This window comes from Chelonoidis abingdonii, chromosome 6, assembly GCF_003597395.2.
Source record: "Chelonoidis abingdonii isolate Lonesome George chromosome 6, CheloAbing_2.0, whole genome shotgun sequence".
NCBI classification, from domain to species: domain Eukaryota; kingdom Metazoa; phylum Chordata; order Testudines; family Testudinidae; genus Chelonoidis; species Chelonoidis abingdonii.
This window is the reverse complement of record NC_133774.1, coordinates 1,421,603-1,444,180: the sequence shown is the minus strand read 5'-3', so window position 1 is coordinate 1,444,180 and position 22,578 is coordinate 1,421,603. Positions and strand designations below refer to the sequence as shown.

Here is a 22,578-nt window from a genome sequence, read left to right as displayed (position 1 = left end):
CCATGCCGCGCTTCGGTGGCTGGCTCAAATGAAAAATAATAATATGCGGCTCACGCAGTGGTATCTGGCACTACAGCCGTATGAGTTTACTGTCTGCCATAGAGCTGGTAAGGACCATGCCAATGCGTACTTCTTGTCCCACCTGGGGGAAGTGGATGGGTCTGATGCCGACGGATGGGAGCCAGCCTTGAGGGGGGTGGTGTGTAGCGACACGGTGGGATACCCCACAGCCCCACTGAGGGACAAACCTCCCCTTCCACCACCGTGGGCAGAGCTGCTGGGTTCTGTGCCCGCTCCTCAGAGGTCACGGCGCAGACCCGGAAATATAAAAGCTTGCCTGCAGAGCTCAGTCGAGGCCCAGCCGCCACACAGGCCAGATGTCTGCGGCCGCCACCAGCCAGAGCTAACACCCGGCCAGCTGAGCCTGCCCCGCGCTCGCTACCCCGAGGAGGACTGACTGAGCTTGCCCTGCACCAGCTATCCCGAGGAGGACTGGCCGGGACCACCCCGCTCCAGCTACCATGAGGAAGAGCCGAGCCTGCCTCTTGCCAGCTACCCTGAGGAGCCACTGAGCCTACCATCGGCTACTTACTCAGAGAAACCAATGGTGGTTGAGACCGCCGATGATGCTACGATGACTCAGGTACCCTATGAGGGAGAGTGTGGAAGTAGCCCGGGAGCAGCCGACCCCAGTCTGGCTGCAGCACTGTCAGAGCCTATGTCAGTGTGTTGCGGCCAGGATCCCCACTGACAGCAGTGAGTTTCTGTCGCTGCTAGGGCACCGAGCTGGGATGCAGTGGAGTGGGAGGGCCTGCATCCCCCCTGCCACCCCACTCCGGGATGGCAGACTCCCACTTCCCCTGGCCTGAGGAGGCTGAAACCTATGCTTACGGCTCAGCCCTGCCTGAGGGCCTGAGCATTCTGACTCAGTGTTTGGTGCCCCGCCCTGACCTAGGGCCGGGCTTAAGGCTATTACTGCTCAGCTCTGCCTGAGGTCCTGAGCATTCTGACTCAGTGTTTGGGTGCCCCGCCCTGACCTAGAGGCTGGGCCGGCTTCGGACTATTGGCTCAGCCTGAACCCCCTAACCGAGTGTACGTTGTTCCCCATGACAGCAGAACCATCGGCCGACGGACTAGAGCGAGGCAGTGGGATACTCCACAGCCCCGCTGAGGGATGAACTGCGTCCGAACTGCACTACAAATCTGTTTGTGTTGTTGGAGATTACTGACACTTGGGTGCAAGTGCTGGTCTTGATGAGGCAGTTGGCTCAGTATTTGGAAGGGGCGGGAAGTGACAGGAAGAGCTCAGAGGGTGAGGGGAGAACGCTGTGTGGAAATCTCCTCCTGTTGTACACCTGTGGGATGTGAAGATTAAATGCCCACGTGGCGAAAGGGCAACAGCACGTGTGAGTTTGTGGCCAGGAGACTATGAGAACAGGCTAGGCAGCAGTACACCAGGGTGGGAGAAGGTTTGCCCTGTGACAGGTCACCATTCAGGCTGCCAAATTCAACAACTGCATCCCTTTGCTGACCAATTTAAGGTGACTTCCTGCCATCTTGGAGCAGCGCCATTCCCTGCCTCCTTAGATGCAGGAGGCAGCAGCTCTCACAAGCATCAGCCCAGCAAAGGGGACAGAGTCTCACCCCTTCATAACATTTTCTCAGTTTTACCATTAAATCACCACCTGATCCGGCAACCTGAACATCTTTGTCACTTTGTCAACTGTCATCTTCCATTTTTTAACTACCTTCTCCCTCAATAATTTCTCTACCTATGAAATTATGTAGGTGTTTTTGGAGCTTGGGCAATACTTACAGACGTTGTTGCTTGGGTGGCCTTGGGAAATCCTTGCTCGGGTCTTCATAACCAAAGAGGCACAGATTTAGATTAAGTGTCTCCAGTTTACAACAGTTTTTTAGACAGAATGAAAGAGCCACTTGATCCATTTTGCTAAAATTGTATTCAGCTAAATTGAGCTCAGTGAAATGATTCAGCGAGCTTTGCACAAAACTCTGTTCCTGAATTTCGTACAAGCAGTGAAACTCCTCAAGCAGGTAAACCATCTCAGCATTTTTCAAGGGTGAAAACTCCTCATCTGACTTCCAAGACAAGGATGATATTTTCGGTTTGTTTTTAATCCATTTCAGTAAATCTGGTTTTATTTTGGATGAAATTTTGCATTTAATCTTTTTGTTGATGACCTCCATTGCCTCTGTATTTAAGAGACCAAACAGGAATCTCACTGTTAATGTTAAATAATTTCTAGATTTTCCATAGTTTTCTAACAATTTTTTCACATTGTTCACAGCAGTTTCTGACTCTTCCACCATTGTATCTTCTTTCTCCAACACATAAAATAAAGCTGCAAAAAACTCTTGAAGACTCAAGTGAATGAAGCTGTAAACACACTCAGTCTCATTATATTTCAGAAAAACATTTTCATTCAGAAAGAGAGAGTCAGACATATCTAATCCATGTTTCTTGATTTCTTCTTCCTCAAACAGTATTTTCTGCCTCCAGATTCCATCTGCAGCCAAGGAGCAAAGTCCCTTCCAATTAACTTGTATCTGTTGCTTTGAATTGCTGCTGTGACCCTTTAATAAGCTGAAAACATAGAGCATGTACATACCAGTGATTGTTTCTGAATTTTGTGCAAGATCTTTACCTTCTTCCATCTGTTGATTCAGAACCGTGCAGATGATCCAACACACTATGGGAACAAAGCACATGGTGAAGAGCATTTCATTGTCTTTTACAAAATTAAAGGCTTTTCTTGCTTTTTCTTCATTCTTGAAGAACTTGTAGAAATATTCCTCCCTCTCAGCTTCGGTAAATCCCAGTATTTCTGCATACCGTTCACCTTGCAAATACTGCTGGAGTTCCTCCAGAGCTGTAGATCTTGTTGTGACTATTAAGTAGGATTTGGAAAGAACTTTTTTCCTAAATAAACTGCTCAGTATCACTGCTGCTGGCTGCTTCTCAAAGGGATCAGAGCACAGATTACTTTCTGACTGTGCAAATGAAAATCTCAGTTCATCAAAACCATCAATTATGAACAGGAGTTTCTCTGGATTCCTCAAAATCTTATCAACTGGTGCATTTTGATCAGGACAATTCTTTAAAATCAAATCAGCAACACTTCCCTGCTCATTACCAGAGTTAATTTCCCTACAGTTTATGTAGAAGACATAATCAAACTTGCTCTGATAAAGTTCTCCAACTGCCCAGTCAAACATGATCTTTTTTGCTGTCGTTTTCCCAATCCCTGCAGCTCCCTGCCTCACAATGATTGGTGGTATTTGTCCATCCTTATCGGGGTCAAATAAACAGTTGATTGTAGTACAACTAGCTTGCTTAGTCATGATTTCTGCATGTCTGCGTCCTGAGTCCATTATTTCATGTTCTCGCTCCTTTTTGGAACGATGTTCCTTTACGATAATCAGCTTTGTGTACCTGCTGTTTAGATTCACATTCTCACCAAGACGAGAGTTCATGTCTTTTATAACTTTGTACTGGTTTTGTATGTGTTCACTATACTTCACCCTGTAATCTAAGTTAATGACATAAAACATTAGATATATTGAATTAAAATTTCAGAGAAAATACTGTCATCACTACTCTTACAATAAAGCTATTTAAACAATACTGGTACCTTAAGTTCATATTGCTTCTGTCGTCATAAAATGTCTCCAAATCAATTTACTATGGGCCTGATCCCACAATCTTCACTCATATCAGTAGTCTCACTGAAAGCAGGGGCGGCTCCAGGCCCCAGCATGCCAAACGCGTGCTTGGGGCGGCATGCCGCGGGGGGGCGCTCTGCCGGTCACAAGGAGGGCGGCAGACAGGGTGCCTTTGGCGGCATGCCTGCGGAGGGTCCTCTGGTTCCGTGGCTTCGGTGGACCTCCAGCAGGTGTGCCTGCAGAGGATCTGCTGGTCCTGCGTGGCTCCATCGAAGCTATGGGACCAGCGGACCCTCCGCAGGCATGCCTGCAGGAGGTCCACTGGAGCCGCGGGACCGGTGACCGGCAGAGCGCCCCCGTGGCATGACGCCGTGTTTGGGGCGGCAAAATGTCTAGAGCCGCCCCTGATTGAAAGTAGACATGTGAATAATACCTGTAGTATTCAGCCTTCTGTGTATACATATAGAGGAGACATTTCACTAAATACTGAAATGAACCCATCTCTAAGGTGAAAGCTGTTAACTGTTTAAGAGTGCACAACTGCACTACATAACAAGTTAGGACAGGACATTCTTCACTGCTTCATATACAACTGAAACAGTCCTGGGAATTTAGGTGTGAAGAATGTAGCTACACAAACTAGAATTTGTCCAGTGTCCAGGGATTTTAAAAGCGCCAGAGCATCTTTAAGGACCAAAGATGAGGACCTCTAGTTACTTTACCTTATTTAAAACATAGTAATCCTGACATCAGAGTGTCCTCCAGCACAATGCTGGTGCAGTGGTTCAGTACTGATTCAGAGAACAGAGCTCCTCCTAATCACCAGCACTATTTTCTGTGCATCTAAATGTTTCACGGAGATCTTCAACTTGTTTCCTCATCTCCCATCCAAAGCAAGTTAGCCTGTGTGATCTGATGAGATTATAGTCCGAAGCTACGTCTATGCTGGGAGACTCAGTAGCTAAGGTGAATCAACTAAAGGAGTGAGGTCAGTGCGCATAAGTTAAACCTTGTTAAACCACTCATAGGGATGCTCTCATTCAGGAGTAAAGCAGCCAGATTTGTGGTAAGTTAATCCTCCTTGGATCTATACAGGGGTTTAGTGTGCTTTAATATCACACCTGTAATTGATTCATCTTAATGTTCCTGAGTGTCCCTGTGAAGACAAGCCCTGGAGTGTTGTTATTTCTACTAGTGAACTGAACATTTTGCAGTTGTAGTCTAATGCCTGTAGTCATTGTTTATTGCTGAACACAATTCTTTGTTAGATTGTCACATACCTGCTTCTTCAGGTTGCTCAAGATCCAAAACTGAAAAAGAAATTGCACGTAAATGTTAATGTAACAGAATCACAGTGTGTGTTACTCAGTTGAGGAAGTTGGGGCAAGTCATTTATTAAGGGTTCTTTACAGTAATAATCTCCCTAAAAACACCAAGAGTCAGCCAGGCAGAAAGAATTTCTTTGGAGACACTAGTACAGTAAAATCTGTTAGTAACAGCCACTCCACCCTAGCGCCCACAATTGGCAGTATTATGCCTAGTGCATAGACCGCTACATTAGAACTCAGGAGACCTGGTTTCTATTCCCAGCTCTGCCGCTGGCCTGCTAGGTGACTTTGGGCAAGTCACTGTGCCACAGTTTCCCCATCGGTAAAATGGCAATATTGATAGTGACTTCCTTTGTAAAGCACTCAGAGCTGTAGAGGAAAGGCAACATATGAGAGGTAGGTCTTGTTATTTTAGAGCCACCCTTAGAAATGGTAAAGAAATACAGCTAACACATGAACAATGAAATAGAAAGAGGTGTTTAATAAGATGTGCAAAGAAATTTGCAATTGAAAACATATGTCTGATGAGGGAAAGCCTGTTAGAATCTATATGGGAACTAAAACACTAATATGTGATATAAGTAAACGTGAAATAACTTGCTTCTGTTCTGTAGCATCAGACCAGTTGTTATGCCTGATGTTAAAGCACAAAGTGGAGGAGGGAAAGAAGAATGTTGGCAATGTCACAAGGGATTAAAATGCTTTAAACGCCAAGGGATGTAGACACACTTTCACTCTCCTCCAGTGAGAGGGGAAACTATCCAGGGTCTTCACATTGTGCTAACATATTTTTCAACCCATAAATGCACCTATACACGGGCATATATTTAAATATGTTTTAAAATTCTTGTAAAAACCATAGAACATCACACACTCACCCCTCCTCCTCCCACTTCCTTTCCAAAACAGGTAAACATACATTCAATCAGACCATGCACTATTTCATAGACAAACCACCTTAAGTTGCATTCTAGAGTAGGTAGAAGTTCAGTGGGACATTCTTCCATTGGAAAACTCCACTTTGTTGAAACTGAAATGTTCTGTGCAACCATGTTGATTTAGACTAAATGTTAGTTTAAAACCACTGCAAGAAAGCATTTAGAAAATGTCAAAAATACACTTTTTACCTGACAAAGGCTTTACTAATTTTTCAAATTCCAAGGTAATGTCTTTTAGGAAACAACACGCATGCAAATGCACAATTTACTTCTGGGGGGAATTCTGTGCATCTGCAGATGTGCAGAATTCATCTGTCCCACATAATTTAATTCTTTTCCCTCATAAAATTCATTCTATCCCAGAAGTGCTGAAGTTGTGCCTTTTTCCCAGCAGAGGTCACTGTGTCACCTGAGCAACCAACAGCGTGAATGCAGTTCTTCTGATACTACAGCAATCTCTGGTGGGCAAAAGACAGAACTACAATGCTTCTGGGGCAGAATGTATTTTCTGCGGGGAAAAAAATTCTGTGCATGCCTAGTGCTGCAGAGGAGTAGAAGTTCATCACAGCACCATACCCACGAGGCCAAATTAGGACAGAGTGGGGCACCCAAGGTTTCTGGGGGAGTCACAAACTGGAGTTCAGAATGGCTAGTGGGGGAGACGGACTGGGGTATGGGCTCAGGAGCTAGTGGGGTGACAGCATTGACGGACACATGGGGATGGAGGGTGCAGGGACAGGGGCAAATGTTCCTACTGAATGCGAGAAGCTTGGCATCAGCCAAGGTCTGCATGGGAGAGGCTTCCCAACTCCCTAAGAATCCTATTCCCCTCTCCCCCCAAAAAGAAAACCCTTCTGCCACGAACGCCCAACAACCTCCAGGTTCACCCCCAGGCTCCTTCCCTCTCCCTCAGCTCTTACGTTACCTCTGACTCTCCCAAGCCTTTGCATTGCTTCTGACAAATGCAGGAAATACAGTTCTGTATTGTAATTTAAATTAATAACTCAACATTCTGTATTAATATGACTAGTAATGAATTTATTTGTCAAACAAAATTATCAGAATCTTCCTTTTTTGGTCTATATTGTTACAGACATACTTGCTGTCAGATATTTTGAAATAAATTACCAAAATAATTGAAACTGGCATGATTCTATTTGCAGAATTTTCAGAATTTTTAAATTGTGTGCAGCATTTTAAATTTTTGGTGCAGAATTTTTATTTTTTTGGCACAGAATTCCCCAAGGAATAGCACGTGCACATATATGAACACTAAAGGCATGCACCACAAAGAGATGCACAGAAAGTTAAGTGCACACATACAGTGGACAAAAAGCCATTTTCAGACCCACGGGTCCCCTACTCCCCATCTTCTCTCTTTACACAAAACTCTGATAGGATTAGAGTTTAGCAAGATTGAGAACAAACTGCATTGCAACAGACACGTGCTATATACAAACAAAATGTACACACACTGTGACCTCAGTACCCTTCAAAGCCAAATGGCAAAGTGCTCACTATTCTGTAACTGTAATTCTGAAGAGCAGCCCCCAGACTGCATCCCTGCTCCCCAGAGTGTGCCACCCAGGGCAGGAGGAGTGTCTGGGACTCCCCACAGTGGCCTGACTCCATGGGTGGCTCTTACCAATGCCCAGCTCCAGCTTCTGCCTGGTCACGGGCCAGGGCCTCAAGAGGAAGAGGAGGAGCAGAGAGGGGCATTGAGAGGGGCAGGGATTCATGGTGAGGGGAGGCTAAGGCTGGTGCCACTAGCAGGGGCTGCATTTCGTGGTGGAGGAGCTACAGTTGTGGGGGGAGAATGCAGCCTCCTGCCCCCCAAATTACGCCGATGTTAAAAAGTGGGCGGGCCACAGTGTCCCTGCCCCACCAATTGCTGCACCATGATATGAATAATAAGGCAAGCACTGCAAAGAGAAGCTTATAAAAATATATGCTCCCTGCAATTTGCTCTGGATGCTGCTAAACTGATGCCCCAGGGAGTGAATTCCAAAGGCTCTAGGGAGAGCCCCACAGCCAGCCCTGAATAAAACCAACCCAGCTGATCTCTAGTGCCATCATAGGTGAGAGGAACAGGGATGAAAGTAACAGGGTTGAGTTTAACTCCATCACAGAGTACATGGAATCTAACGTAACTCCACTAAAGCATGGATCCCCATTGGCACTGGCTCTTAACATTCATGTGGGACACTGAAAAGCAGGGCCGGTGCACGGATGTTTTGCACCCTAGGCAAAACTTCCACCTTGCACCCCCGCCCTGAGGCGCCACCCCCTGCGGCAACTACCCCCCCTGCCCTGAGGCGCCCCCTCTTGTGGCAGCTCTCAGCCCCCCACCCTCTGCCCTGAGGCATGCCCCCCGCCACAGCTCACCCCTGCTCTGTGCACTAGCGCGAACACTCCAAGCACACCATTGCTGCTTCACTTCTCCCGCCTCCCAGGCTTGCAGCACCTAAGCTGATTGACGCCGCAAGCCTGGGAGGCAGGAGAAGTGAAGCAGCCAGGGCATGCTTTGGGAGGAGGCGGGGCAGGGGTGAGCTGGGCCGGGGAGTTCCCCTGCGTTCCACCCCCACCTCCCTTACTTGCTGCAGGTGGCCCTCCCTGCTCTCCCCTGCCCCAGCTCGCTCTGCCTAAATGCCAGCGGCAACCAGGGTGGATGAAGATCTGGCTGCTGTGGTCGCTGCCGAAGAAAATGGCGCCCCCCCAAATCCCAGTGCCCTAGGCGACTGCCTACGTTGCCTAAATGGTTGCACCGGCCCTGCTGAAAAGCAGTCTAGGACCTTTGGAAATGCAGCTCTCCAGGCATGCTAGCTCCTTGATTAAATTTATTTAATTAATTACAAATAGCCTTGAAGATAAAGTTCCTGCCTGGAACCCCAGAATGGTCTCATGGGGCCAGTCAGGTGTTTGGTGATATTATACGGGGACAGATTATCTGCTGTGATCAGTTTCCTGTTGCAGATCCTTGGTTCTCTGTCGCATCCGCAGCAGAGGATAGAGCAGGGGTGGGCAAACTTTTTGGCCCGAGGGCCACATCAGGGTTGCAAAATTGTATGGAGGGCCTGGTAGGGAAGGCTGTGCCCTGCAAACAGCTTAGCCTCACACCTATCCAACCCCCTCCCACTTCCTGCCCCCTGACTGCCCCCTCCAGAGACCCCTCCTGCCCCTAAACACCCCCCTGGGACCCCACCCGCTATCTAAGCCCCCCTGCTCTTTGTCCCCTGACCGTCCCCTCCAGAGATTCCCCCACCTTAAAAGCCCCCCAGGACCCAACCCCCTACCTATCCCCCTTGCTCCCTGTTTCCTGACTGCCCTGACTCCTATCCAGCCCCCTACCCCCTTACTGCCCCATGGGACTCCCTGCCCCTTATCCAACCCCCTACTCCCCATTCCCTGACCACCCTCCCAGAACCTCCACCTCATCCAACCCTGCCTGCTTCCTGTCCCTTCGCTGTCTCCTGGAACTCCCTGCCCCTTATCCAACCCCCCCAACCCTGGCCCTGGCCCCCTTACCATGCCACTTAGAGGTCTGGCAGCCTGGCTGGAGCCAGACATGCTGCCCTGCTCTCCTGCAGGAGTGTGCAGCCCTGCCCCCCAGAGCATTGGTTGCTCAGCAGCATGGCTGCAGGAGAGAGGGGAAGGCAGGGGAGGGGCCGGGGGAGCCTCCCTGGCCAGGAGCTCAGGGGCCAGGCAGGAGGGTCCCACGGGGTGGGTGTGGCCCACGGGCTGTAGTTTGCCCACCCCTGGATTAGAGCATCCTGGGAAGTGTTCTACCTTGCACCTGTTGCCCCAAGGTATGGTCCCCAAGCTGGGGATAGGCTCCAGTAACTCTCTCCCCACCCCTCTCTGTCTGGGACACTCTCTTGGCACCCACTTTACACCCACTAGGTACTCTCGCCACAGATGGGTAGGTACAGGTCATATCTGTTCCTCTGGTGTCAGCTGAATGAAGCAGGTCAGCAAATGAGGCCCACTCTGGGCATCTCTGCTTTGAGTCTCTCTGGCTTCCTGCTGGGATTTAGACTTTGTGATTTGTGCCTGTGACCCCAAGAACCCCTCAATGCCAACTGACAAAGGCTCACTGTTATGCAACAGTAACTCCTGACAGGCTTCACAAACTCACCACACCCAGCACACTTTGTACATAGCATTTATCCAAAGAGAATCAAGAGAGCTCTCTAAAAAATGCTTTCATGGCATACTGATTCTACTAATCACTGTGAGGTATATGTAGAAATGATATTTAAAGAGTTGTGGATATATATTAGAAAATATGTTTTCAGGGCTTTGACCAGACAAAGGATGTATATTCACCTGTCTGCCTTGGTTCACGTGTAGAATAAGCATGTAAATCAACACAATGGAAGCCTATTTGCATATGAGGATGGAAGGCAACATGGAATCAGCATACCAGGGAATAAACTACAGGGATTTGCCTAACTCCAGGGACAAAACAATGAATTTTACAGGCAATAAGGAGAGGCAAAGGGACACCCTTTCATCTTTCACTGAGGAAGCAAAAAGGACAACACTTTTTGAATTCATGAAAGATGGATCCTGGCTATGTTGGTTGGAGATCCTGGGAGATTGCTTTAGGTGAGATACACTATCTCAAATGGGGGTTTAGCGGGTTAAGTTTAGATGCCAAGAAGCATGTTATACTTTTTATTGTATATGTAACCATTTCTTTTCCTATTGTTATCCTTTCTCACAATCTCTTAAATCTTAGCCTTGGATAATGAACTTATGATTATTTTCACTATAAATATATCTCAGTGCTGTGATGATATATTGGAGCTGATCTCAGCTGACTCAGACAAGCTGCTGTGTTGATTGTCCCTGTAAGGCAAAATAAGGGCTGGCAGAGGCCAGAGGAGATTGAGTGGCTAATAGATCAGTGATGTCACAGAACTGACACCCAGTTAAGCACCAGCAAACCTTACTCTTGCTGGAGATAAAGGGGTGGGTAACAAGGTGACTCAGAGTCCTGAGCATCCCAAGGGTGTGTCATGGTGCCATCAGCCTGTTGTTTCTCTGCCTGCTCTGCCTTCCTGGGGCAGATTGCTGGGGACAGACTCCCAGGTTTTACAGTCGCTTTAGGTCCTTACCTTTTGCGCTTTTCACTCTGAGATTAGCAGCAGCATCTCTCATCTTCATCAGTTCCAAGGCACAAATAGCCGTCTTCACCGCAACATCTTCACAATAATATGAACACATGAAATCCACAAGTTTCATCCGAGTGTTGGCCTCCTCCAGCCGACACTTGGGGATTTGCCCTCCTCCATCACACTCAATACATGTTAGTGCATATTTAAATCTGTCAAATTCTTCTGCCAAGAGATTTTCCAGTCCTTCTAGAAAGATGAGTCTTAGATTTTTCACTCTTTCCATCACAGGATATTATAAAGAATCTGAAAATAAAGGTAGAAAATTAAAACTAATTCTTCACTGATAGCATCATGTTGGTCTTATAGCAGTTAGTCACTGGCCTTGCCATAGATAGAATGGTGGCTTGTTTATAGAAACAATGCCCTCACCCACCCACCTGGAACTGAAAGATTAAAAGAATTTTTTTTTAAATATTGTCAGGGACTCTAACCCAGACGGCAAAGTTCGTTGTCTGACCGCAAGAGAGACAGGCAACACCAGCAAGGTCCGATCAAAAGCTTTTTATTTACAAGTGCACGCATCAATAGAGAGCAGCTCGTCTCCAGAGAGAACCAGCCAGCTCTTTACGTCTTAGTATAAGCCTATGTACACAGTTCCGTCGTGTCATAAATTATTCACTGGAGCAATCCACCCCCTTCTTCTAACAACTAGAAACTAGACACTTTTAGTATACATGTTTTACAGCATTAGGTGATTAACAATATCTTAGCAAGCACCAGAAGTTAGGAACGTAGGGGAGTTAAAACAGACAGAGAACTGAACCAAGGAGTGAAAACAGGGAGGCTGGGATTTCTTATCAGTTCTTCAAAGGAACTGTTCCTAACACAGCACAGTTGGTACTATACCAGGAATGCAGCCCCTCCGTTATCTTACTTTTTCCCAGCGCTTTGTGAGACATGCTGCTTCTCAGTTCTTTTCCACTCAGGGATTACCCACAAACCTCTGTTAGTCTGACTTTGGTCAGGTTGGCATACCTGGTTTTGTCTGCTATATCTTTATACAGGCCTAACAATATATACTAATTATTTCCTGCATTTATACTACATACATGGTGCTAACAACCATGTAATAAACTGCAGGAATGGGTGTTAACTAGAAAATGCATAAAACTGTGGTAGCCTGAGTTTGGGTTAGACACCTTCCACACAAGTGGCAATCACACTATTGTATATTTTGTCTGTGCTTCTCATAATTTACACATGGACAAATCTTTCATCTCTCTTGAACTAACTAAAGAGAGCCCTCTGAACATGACAAACACCTTGCTTTTCTATGCAGAAAGGACCATTGGTTTATTGAACCTGTGAGTGAATTAAGTGCCAGAGATTTGGGGTGGGGAGTGTCTGGGACATAGGTGGTGAGTTATAAGGGCCTATGGTGCCAGTGGTCCACCAATATTCAGAAACATGGGCCTGGCTCCACCAATGTTTGGGCTTATATCTTCAGAGCTGTCCCATTCTTAGGATGGGCCGGGACAACTGCCCCTGGCCCCACACTTCAGGGGGACACGGGGTCCAGGGTGGCCGGGGGTGGTAGCCAGATGCCTGGAGCTGGCACCAGCGAGTGATATGGTCACAGCCGGCCCCACCGTGCCAGCTTCCTGTGTCTCTCAGAGGAGAGGGCAGAAGCCGGAAAGAGGCAGGACAAATGCTTGGGAGAAGGGGTGGAATGGGAGTGGGAGGGGGCAAAGCAGGGATGGGAAGAGGTGGGGCAGAGCGGAGGAGAGCGGAGCGGGATGGGGCTGGGTCACTTGCTGCTGCCAGCGCCAGGTCCCCTGCTAGCCCTCCAGGCCGCTCTGGACCCTGCATTCCCCTGAAGCATGGGGCCCGGAACAGTTGCTCCAGTCCATCTTATGGACAGAATGGCTCTGCTTGGACCCGTTCTGGGCACCACCAAAAATTATACAAATCTGGTGCCCATGAGCTGGGAAACTATAAATCAGATAAACTGTTTAAGGAATAGTTTGTTGTGAGACCCAGAAAATCAAAAGATTTCAGAGGTCAAACTTCCTGCTGCCCCAAGACGTCCAAACCAGCTCCCTTTCACCTCACATTTGAAGCTGTATATTCAACTATTGTATGAACGAAAGGCACCTTCTCTCTCCATATAAGGACAATCTATCTTGTCCACTCAAAATGATGTCTCTTGTCCTGTTGTGAGCCTCAAAGCATGTGAAATGCTTATATATAATTAAAGATCGTATGGACTATTTCCACTATATTTGGGGGAACTATAAGAGATTTTGTTGGTTTTTCATTCTAAATGATTCTTGAACTCTAGAAGTGCTATTAATTTTATAGCACAAAAAGGAAAAAGAAGCACCTAACCAGTGTCTAAATTTGAAACATTGAAAGGCATTGCTTAAAAGGGGACATTCCAATTAACAGTAGTGGTTAACAGAGAAGCACAATCCTTGACTAAAACATACAAACCCTCCCATAAGAAAAGGATCAAAGAAATGTGCTATCCACTGACACCATCTACTGGACACAGAAGCAGCAAACAAACGGGGGGAAGAACAGAAACCTGAGAGCCCATTTGTCAAGTACCCAATAGAAATAAGAGGTCTGCTCTCCTTCAATGAACACCAAAGCAGGGTATGTAAACTGAGGTCACCATGACTGATCTCTGAGTTTGCTGAACCCCTGTGAACAGCCTGCCCCCTCCTCCAGGATGACAGGACAAAGATGACAGCTTTGCTGAACTCACAAACGCTGGGCATGTGCACAGCTGCCTCAGGATGCCCATCTCAACTGTACGCCCCAGCTTCAAACTGGCTGAAATTAGACATTGCCATTCCTTTTATGTCTCCCTCCTCACAAACAACTGGAGGCAGAAGTTCTGATGGTACCACTTCTCTTACAACTTGTAGCCCAGTGGTTAGGGTCCTTATCCGTCAATTTCCACCTCTGCAGTATGTGCAGAAGGGATCTGAGCAGGGGTTTCCCATCTCTCAGGTGAGTGCCCCAACCACTGGGCTATTCTGGGACATGTCTCTCTCTCTCTCTCCTGTTGGAGCTATTCCACTGTCTATCAATAGTTAATAGTCATTTGGCCCAAGAGAGCACAAATGGCTCCGTAGCTCAGTGGTTAAGGCATTCACATGGGTGGCAGAATAGTCAGGGTCCATTCCCCCTGCTCCAGTGCATATTTAGTACACCGTGGGACAGGTTCTGCAGGAGACATTAAGGGCAGCCTGCCTCAGAAAACGTCAGAACCCAGTGGTTAGGGCAGGGGTCAGCAACCTTTCAGAAGTCTGTGCTGAGTCTTCATTTATTCACTCTAATATAAGGTTTCATGTGTCAGTAATAAATTTTAACATTTTTAGAAGGTCTCTTTCTATAAATCTATAATATATAATTAAACTATTGTATGTACAGTAAATAAGGTTTGTAAAATGTTTAAGAAGCTTCATTTAAATTAAAATGCAGAGCCTCCTGGACCAGTGGCCAGGACCTGAGCAGTGTGAGCGCCACTGAAAATCAGCTCATGTGCCGCCTTCGGCGCACGTGCCATAGGTTGCCTACCCCTGGGTTAGGGCATTCTGTTAAAAATCAGAGATCACAGCATTTAATTTAAATATTTTACTGGATTACATGGTATTTATATGGCTGTCTTCTGAAGACGTAATTTCAGCTTCCTTCTTGTTTTTGCTACCTGCTCCTCTTATTCTGTTTCAGATCCATCCCTGCATGTTTTGTCCCCTTATAGCTGTGGTATCTTGTCTCTTCCACATTATTTTTTTTTATTCTTTCACTTTTATTATGTGTGTCCTTAAACCACTAAAAATGTTAACAAAAATGTTCAAACCCATTTCCTTATCCAACAAGCGCCTACAAAATGGCAGCCAAAGGGAGGGCATGACATGGGGCAGCACTTTGTGGGCAGAAATCAGAGGCAAGTTCTGGAATCTTCAGAGCTAATGTCACAGACCTGTGTCACTTGGGGAGACTCAACACTTTTAGGTGTGTCAAAACCTCAGTTACTTATTCAAATTAAGATGAACTCGTTCAGGGCAGGAAAATGTCTCAGAAAAGTTGCTGCCAAGAGCTACATGGTCCTGATTCCCCGTTCCACATTATCAACTCTGTACTGGTGTCACTCCAGTGTTTGCAGTTACACCAACATGAAAATAGTGTCTGGAAGGGGAGAATGTTTATCGCAATGAGTAAATGTAATGAAGTATCCCAGTTAGAGTTATGTTCTAAAACCAGCAACTTGGATAATATTTGCTATTCTTTACATCTTATTAAACTAACACAGTGTGATACAGCTGGGCCAGAGGGCAGCAGAAGATTGATAGACAGAAGTATATAAGCCCTAGGATTACCAGAGCCTTATCCCCTGTGGACTAAGGAGAGGTTGCTACAGGTTAATTAGAGCACCTGGAGCCAATTAAGGCCCTGCCAGACCTAATAAGAACCCCTGCTTCAGTCAGACAGGAAAGGGGAAGGAGAGTTGACTGCAGTTTGGAGGAGCACTGTTATTGATCCGAGGATTGGAGTACCAGGGGAAGGGAAACCCTGCCCGAGCAGAGGGACTCCCCCAGTACAGAGGGGCTGAAGGGGCTGGGACCCGGAGTAGGGGGTAGACCCAGATCCCTTTCCCGTTTCTCCAGGGCACTTGTGAAGCTCAAGAATGGGGGCAGGGGCCACACCCTGACACACCACACCAAGAAAAAGCAAGGGACCCACCACCAGCCACAACAGCCATTCTGTACTTAAGGTCAACAATGAAGTACGGACCATTCTCTCTTTAATGAAGGAAGTTGAGGTAAGATGGGTAAAATGTTTTTCTAAAGCTTTTACTAATATTGCATTTCGCCCAGATGTAGAACAGCCCACAAGCCCTATAAAGTCTGATAATTTGTTTCAACTTCTACCAGTCAGGGAAAGGAAGCCTTATTGTCTGTGAACTGGAAACAGTGAGCCAAAAGCAGGGAAACAGAAGCAACAGAGCGCAGGCTACAGTTTGTGGAGTAAAAGCACAGCACTGTACTAAAATTCAAAAATACACTATGGTGAAACAACATGAAGGATGAAAGTGAAAATGCAGAAGTCAGGGAAGTTCGTAAGTTAAGGCTCTCCAGTAATATTAACACGGCTACAAGAAACTGCAGCCTATAAAGTAGCTGTGATTGTCTTGAAACACTTGGGTTTAATGGATTTGATGCAATATTAAGGTAGATAGAGAACAGCAAGTTCAGCTGGACAGGAGCGTATAATAAAGGGTGGCCCTTTATCAAGATATGATAACGTCACAAAGAGAAGGACCATTTCCCTTCAAATGAAAGAGAGCTTGAATCCTGTGGAAGGGTTTCCCGGGGACCAGGAGCAAAAACAGAAGGAAGCTGTGGGGCAAGTATTCCTTTCTCCTTCTCTAGGGCTGGAAGATCCAGTCTTGCCTCCACTACAACTGTGCAAATAACTGATTTTTTTTTTTTTTGGTTTGGAGGCAGTTCTGAAAAATCAAAACAATTGATTAGGTCCTACAAAAGCACTTTTTTTATTTCAAGATTTCTTTCATTTTTTTATATAATGTTAAAGGAAATTTCAAAAAAAGAAAATGAGAAGCTGAAATATTTAGTTTCAGAAATGCCAAAACAAGCCACTTCAGGTTTTCCTCACAATGTTTTTGGGGTTTTGCCTGACCAAAGCAATTCACCAGAATTAATGTGCAGAACTTTTTGGCCAACATGAATCTGCACTTTTGGTAGAAAAAAAAAAAGTTTTGAATGAAAACCTTTGCCCAGCTTCAGCCTCCACTTGCAGACACAGAAGGGACCATTGCCTTTGTCCTGTTACAGGTTCTGCCTCACTCAGTCTTTTTCTCACATACAAATACAGAAATCTTATAAGAGATTCTGAAACCAGAGCAAATGATGTGTTCTCCCTTCAGGTTTTCATACAAGAGAAATCACAGCATACAAGAGAAATGTACAAAGGACCAGAGAGCTCTCTACTTGTGAATCCATTTTCTATCTGCACAGAAGACTCTGGCTTTCTTTGTAGAACTTAACTGACTATAATATGACATAGATCAATAAAAATATTATGCATTGTGGACTCACCTTGAGGCACTGAAGAAAACTTGTTTAGGGTGAATTTTTTAGAACTTCTTCATGCTAAAGTGGAGGAACGTTCTCAGCAGACTGCAGAGATCCAAGAGTACTTTCACATCCTATATATATGGGCTCTGCATTTCCTGTCTTCAAAATCAGTCATTATTACACTTAACCCTGCTCCTTCCCCAGTCAAAAAAGGTTCATCAGTAGGTTGTAAGTATGTATCAGTACTTTGAGGGTAAAATTCAATAGTGGAACACTGAATTTCTTGTCTTTTGAACATTTTTTTTTCCTTTTAAACCTACAAAGAAAACATTGCATTCAAAAGAAAGGAACAACAACAAAATATCATGCATTACAGAAATGCAGAGGGTAGCACCCAGAAGGGTAACTGAACTGTCTCATCCCAGAGCAAACATCTTAATAATTACAGAACATGAGCCATCCCTGCACTGTAATTTACTCTGTATGTGAATGTATTCAGCATCTACACACACATACTTCATGCCACTAAGCATCCTCCAACTGACCTTCCCTTGACAAGACATGATGCATCTTACACTGCTGATAAACACATTGATGGATGTGATCTAATTAATTGGCTACAGTAACCCCCCTCTCACACACACATACATGCACAGAGGCCTCTGCAACTAACATCCCATCTACTGATGCTTCTCTAATGCTAGACACTGGAAACCATACAGCTATTTTAACCCTTTATTCTCCACAGTGTTGTGGTTTCCTAGTACTGTGGATATCTTAAATCCTTTCCAATTTATGGTTACGTTAATGTTTGATTAATTAATTTCATTTTGTCCTGGGCTTGGGTTCAAACACAAGTATTAAAGTTTCTGATTATTCCATTTTTAAAAATAATCTTTGACCTTTCAGCACCAGAAATCCTCTACCTCAGCAGGCTGAGGATTATACCAACATACAGGGGTGGGCAGTTTAAGAGTCCCATTACAGTGTGATTAACAGAAATTCTGTGTCTGTGCTGGGAATCCCTTTGTGTGTGGCATGGAAGCAAGTTCCCCAGGGTGCAAACACATCCAGACTGGAGCACCCATAGGGACATTACTTGAAGAAGAACAGGAACTTCTGTCTATGATTCTTGCTTTCCTGGAGTGCTGCCAGCAAGACATGTGAGCAATTTGGTCATAAACATGACACTCAGCCTATGGGTTTCACTTCACCTTTCCACTTTCAGCTGCCATGTGTAATAGTTTCTTCCCACTAGTTGTCTCTCGTGCCAGGACAGGGAGTCTCAGGTTGCTTTATCCTGTCAAGCTTATTACAGCAATCATAATAATGAAACTGAGCCAGTTCCAAAATTGACCACTCTTGAAACTGCTAATACACAAGACAAAAAGGGTAAAAATAAAAGAGTAGACAGAAAATAGAAGACGAGGGGGAATGATACACTAGTATAACCCTTTTGCCGGGTGGAGTAGGCAGCAACAAGGGCCAGGTTCAATATCCAGGGGTCTCTCTTAGCAATCCAATAAAGATCCTGTTCGAGCCCCCAACTAGTAATCTGGGAATATTAAACACTAGCCCAGCACTGAGTCTGTGTATAGCAAAGAAAACTTTTAATAGAAAGGAACCTGGCATTAATTTAGGAAAAAACCATAACCATGATTTAAACTCATCTGACCATGAACAAAACTCCTACTCCAGAATATGTTGGGCTGTGTCTTTTGGCTCCGTTCTCACCTTGCAGTGTTAAAGTCCAACAACAGATGTCCCTTTAAAATGCTACTCTCCTTTCCCTTCACCACACCCCACTTGCAGCAGCTGTGCATGGTTGGTGGAAACTCAGAGTCCAGAAATGCATTCACAACTCCGTAGGACCGGAGAGGGGGGAGGAGGATGAAAGATGTTAAGCAATGCCTTTGCTGCTGCTGCTGCCGCCACAACTGGCTCACCATTGTCTCTGCTAACTCGGTGTCTCTGCCTGCTGCCACCATGTCATTATTCACTGTGCTACTGTCGTTCGTCATGCTACTGCTCAGTACACTGTACCGTTGTCTGCTTCATTGCCAATGTGCATTCTGTCACCTCCTGCCGCCATCTGCCTCTCTACGGTTAATTCTAAGAGTTGGTCTCTTGAGGTTCCACCCACTGCCAGCCTTAAGGGTGGGCCATATAGGCAACTACCCAGGTTGCTGTTATCAGGGGGTGCTGTGAGCAGTGCAGAGGTGCAAGGAGCTCCATGGAGATGCGTGGGAGGGCATGATCACACTAGGGGCCATGCTGGAGTGAACAGGACCAAAGACCATTTGGGGGAAGTTATTCCACTGGGAGGGGATGGGCAAGGATGTTTCTACCTATATGTGGCATTATGAGGTGTGCCAGAGAGTGGGTGCCATAAACAGAGGGTTAAGGGTTAATGCCTCTTTTACCTGTAAAGGGTTAAAAAGTTCACCTAGCCTAGCTGACACCTGACCAGAGGAACCAATGGGGGAACAAGATGTTTCAAAAGGAAGGAGGGAAGTTTTCCCTTTGTTGAGAGTTTCAGTTTCGCGGAGTGAAAAGACAAGGAACCAGCCCATTATCAAAGTAATAAGTTTTTAGACAAGGAATAAATAGGTTTATGTTTTATTTCTTTGTAACCTGTCTTATGCAAATAGAGGTAGAATACAATTGGGTATATTTTTTTATGTGTAACTACATTGTGCCAGGGAACATCTTCTATGTTTGAAATCTGTTGTCGTGGAAGAGTAGCTGGTATCCTAATCTCTCCAGAGGGTTTTCTTCTACCTTTCTTTTCTTTAATTAAAAAGCCTTTTTCTTAATCCTGATTGATTTTTTCCTTGTTCTTTAGACCAAAGGGATTTGGATCTGGACTCACAGGGATTGGTGGGGGAAGAAGGGGAGGGTTAATTTCTCCATTTTAAATCAAGGTGTACAGAGTGGATCTCTGTCCGGCCCTGAAGGGGTTAAAAACAGGCGAAGGGGCCGGCTGAAGAATGATCGCTTTTAGGCTGGGCTGATGGGGGAAGTGGCTGCAACTAAGGGGCACGCCCAAACTGAGCCACAGACCCTTATAAAAGGGCAGAGAAGCCAGGAGCCAAGGAAGTCTCTCTCTGCGTTCAGAGGGAGAAGGGCCTGGCTGCTGCAAGGGACCAGACAAGGTACCTAGGGTGAAGCAGGGCTGGGGAAGGCAGCAGAGCCGGGGAGCTCCTGTCTGGAAAGCCCCAGGCTGCGGCCTAGGAGTAGGCTAAGAGGTACTGGGGTTGCAGGGTGCAACCCAGGGGTAGGCCAAGGCAGCAGGTCCAAACCCCTTTGCCGATGATGAGAGGCTAATACTGCAGTCTGCCCCAGGGCGTGGGGCTAGCTAATGACTGGGCAGTTGCCAAGACCCTGAGGCAAAGTGGGGATAGAGTGAGGGGGGGGGTTCCCAGGAGGGGGAAACCCCTAAGAGAAAGGGGTTACTGCCGGGGGCAGAACCCCACATAGAAGGAGCACTGGGGTCCAGGGAGGGACATGGGGCCAGTAGTGGAAACCGGAAGGCGGATCACTGGCCTGCAGAGGGCGCTCCATCTGCAGTTTGAGCTGATTCCCGGAAGTAACCAGCAGGAGGCACCGCGGGGGTGAGTCACGCCCGGTTACAAAGGGGTTTGGATCTGTGTTCACCAGGGAATTGGTGAAGTCCCTCAAGGCTACCCAGGGAGAGGAAAGTTTTGGCAGGACAGGGAGTGCACCAGACACTGAAATCCTGGATGGTGGTGGCAATACCAGATCTAAGCTAGTAATTAAGCTTAGAAACGTCCATGCAGGTCCCCACATCTGTACCCTAAAGTTCAGAGTGGGGAAGGAACCTTTGCATGGTGAGCAGCGGAGAGGGATATTTTAGGAACCAAAAGCCAGATTTTTTTTTTTTTCCTCCTTTGAGATGCTGGGAAAGCAGTGAAGGAGAGATACCCTGAAGGTAACAGATAAAATTTTTCTAACAAGTCTTTGTTAGAAAGGATTTCCAGCTGGGCTTAGCTGGAGGGTAATTAACAGTTTGCAAGAGACAAATTACAAACCAGTTTTTCTGGTCTCTTCTCATTCTCATGGCTGTGGGGTTTCTTTTTTTTTTACCTCACAAACCAAGATAGCTCAGGCAGAGCGGGGAAACATGTCAAGCAAAGAAAAAAACCATACTATAGGAACTGGAATTAGCCAAACTGTGGGCTGAGGAGAGCCAAAAGGAATATGACAGACAGATGGCCAGAGCTGAGGCTGCCCACAAAAGAGCTGAGGCTGCCCACAAAAGAGCTATGGAGGAGAAAGAAAAAAGAGAAAGCCAAAGAGGCTGACCACCAGAGGGCTATGGAAATCCAGAGGGAGGCCCACCAGCAGGCCCTGGAATTAGCAAGGGCTAAGCAGGATGTGCCAGCCAACCAACCATAACAACCCTTCTCCAGGTTCTGCTTCCCAACCCAGAAAATTCCCCACCTACAAGGCAGGTGATGATACTGAGGCTTTCTTAGAAAATTTTGAAAGGGTCTGCCATGAGTACAGCATCCCTACAGACCAGGACATGATAGAGCTGAGACCACAGCTCAGTGGACCCTTAGCAGAGGTGGCAGCTGAAATGCCTAAGGAACACATGAACGATTATAAACTTTTTCAAACCAAGGCCAGAATCAGAATGGGGCTAACACCTGAGCATGCCAAGAGAGAGATCTATATAGTTGCTAAGTTGCTAGGAAGAAATCACCGCAGTGTGGTGCCACAGTGGTCTGAGATTTGGGGGGGCCATGTCATAAACGATGGTGTAAGAGGTTAATGCCTCTTAGCTGTAAAGGGTTAAAAAAGTTCACCTCTAGCCAGCTAGACAGCTGACCGAAGAGGAACCAATGGGGGAACAAGGATGTTGCAGAAAGGAAGAAGGGAAGTTTTCCTTTGAGAGTTTCAGTTTCGCGGCAGTGGAAAAAGATCAAGGAACAGCGCCTCTTATCAAAGTAGATAGTTTTAGGAAAGGAATAAATAGGTTTATGTTTATGTTTCTTTGTACTGTCTTATGCAAATAGAGGTAGAATCAATTGTATGGGTATTATTTTTTTTATATGTAACAAATTGTGGCCAGGAGGAACATCCTCTATGTTTGAAATCTGTTGTCGTGTGAGAGTAGCTGGTATCCTAATCCTCCCGAAGGGTTTTCTTTCTACCTTTCTTTTCTTAATTAAAAGCCTTTTTCTTAATACGCGCGTGATTTTTTCCTTGTTTTAGATCCAAAGGGATTGGATCGTGGACTCACCAGGGATTGGTGGGGGGAAAGGAGGAAGATGGTTAAGTTTCTCCTATTTAAGATGCAAGGGGTTTGGATCTGTGTCACGCAGGGAATTGGTGAACGTCGCTATCGGCTACCCAGGGAGAGGAAAGGTAT

The 22,578-nt window shown here is 46.1% G+C and overlaps 1 pseudogene; it reads right to left on the bottom strand.

The window, feature by feature from the left end:
* LOC116836365 (NACHT, LRR and PYD domains-containing protein 12-like) overlaps nt 1-17,284 on the bottom strand; it is a 66,782-nt pseudogene extending 49,498 nt beyond the window's left edge.
* Nucleotides 17,285-22,578: the final 5,294 nt, after the last annotated feature.